Below are 1,943 nucleotides of genomic sequence, written 5' to 3' on the forward strand. Positions count from 1 at the left end.
TGTATGTTTCAGTAATAACCTGTGCACATAACTAATGACAGAGTTACTATTCTGTACTTTATTGTTTTTTTTGTGTTGCTGCTGATTCAGTGTGACAGTTTTGTGCCATCAGTATTTTGAAAATTGAAGGCTTTTGCACAGGCAAGAACGCTCACAGTGTAATAAGGTATTTGTGTGTGCTTAGTTAAAAACTGAGAACCTTCTTTGGGTGAACAAGACCACATCTACATATCCATTTTTGTAGCAAAAGAATTAGAGACTTTGTGTTTCGATTTTCTTAATAATTAACTGGTGGAATAATTTCTTGTTATGTATGTTACAGTAGTAACCAGTGTACATGACTGACAAGAATGTTTATGTGCATTCTGATCTTGACACTTACTGGCGAGGGGCACCATTGACGTAACGTAAGTACTGAATCCTTGTATCTGAACAAAAATTCTATGGTGTTACAAGGTATAAATTTTTACTGAAGTGTTACAGTTAATCTTCTGATTTGTCGCTCCTGTTGCAAATGTATGTGATATAGGTAGAGCAAGTTTAATGCTGTTTAATCTCCTAAATTACCATGCGTTGCTGTGTAAAGCATGCATGGGCATGTCATATCAACTGTTTTTCTTGAAAGTTCACACTAGATGATAACTATTACCTTGGGGTCTAAATTTAAAGAATTGTTTACCAACAGAAAAATTTCTGGCTCAACTGTACACATGCTTTAATTTATATATATGTTAAGTGGAAGTTTTGTAGTAAGCACCTCTTTACTTTAGGATTCTGATATTCTGATTTCAGCATGTAAGTAACTACCTAACTAATTTTGGTTGTCTCCCTTTTGACTTGAGGTATCTGATGGGATCAGCCTCTTTGTTGTACAGATTAAAAGGTGTAAGGTTTGTTAATTGGGGAAGTTGTGAGTGACTGATTCAAGATGGACCACTGTGTCCCCTAGTTTTTAAATTTGTGTCCCTGTAATGCTTAACCATAAGTAAAACAAAACTAAACTCAACCTCGACGGGCCATGAAGGCCGAACAGTACCAACCGGCCACCATCTCACCCTCAGCCCACAGGCGTCACTGGATGCGGATATGGAGGGGCATGTGATCAGCACACCGCCCCCCTGGCCATGAGTCAGATTATGAGACAACCGCTACTTCTCAATCAAGTAGCTCCTCATTTTGTGTCACAAGGACTGAGTGCATCCCGCTTGCCAACAGCATTTGGCAGACCAGATGGTCACCCATCCAAGTGCTAGCGCAGCCCAACAGCGCTTAACTTCAGTGATCTGACGGGAACCGGTGTTACCACTGCAGCAAGGCCATTGGCTAACTGTGTAACTACATAGGCACAAACCAAGGTGTGGTATTGCTTAAAGAATACTGTCAGTAACTGATTGCCCAGATTTTAATGAAAACCTGTCTGGGTTTCAGTAAAAGTGCCTGAAGATTAAACTCACTCTGTACTCTGTGTTAGTGGTGTGACCACCTTCACGTTCTGTATCATAATTCTGGCACATTAGCATAACTGAATGGTACTTGCACTTTAGGTTTTATGTACTTGTAAGATTTGTTTAATGGTCCTGAAACTATTTGTGAACTAAGAGAAGGCATTTAGAACCACAAGTGCATAATTTTGGTTACAAGTTGTTAATTCAGTAATTTTATATGATTCCATTATTGTGTGTTGTTTTCTACAGGAGAGGAAACTTTAGTGTCTCCACAGTAATAATTGTATTATTGTAAATTTAAATAAGCATTATTTGGTTGCATTATTACAGTATTATAAGGATTTTTTCATGCTTTTTAACAGACCTCTGGAAAATTTTGTCAGTAATTTTTTGTTTTTATAAATAAACTGATTGTTAACTATGTACTTTTTTTAACTGGTAACCAGTATCTTACTGCACAAAACCCTGCTCCCTACCACTACTAGAACCCTATGACTA

The 1,943-nt window shown here is 37.7% G+C and overlaps 1 pseudogene; it reads right to left on the minus strand.

Moving 5' to 3' along the window:
• Window positions 1-1,206: 1,206 nt before the first annotated feature.
• Window positions 1,207-1,324, minus strand: LOC126163824 (5S ribosomal RNA; annotated as a pseudogene).
• Window positions 1,325-1,943: the final 619 nt, after the last annotated feature.

Source organism: Schistocerca cancellata, chromosome 2 (assembly GCF_023864275.1).
Source record: "Schistocerca cancellata isolate TAMUIC-IGC-003103 chromosome 2, iqSchCanc2.1, whole genome shotgun sequence".
NCBI lineage: Eukaryota > Metazoa > Arthropoda > Insecta > Orthoptera > Acrididae > Schistocerca > Schistocerca cancellata.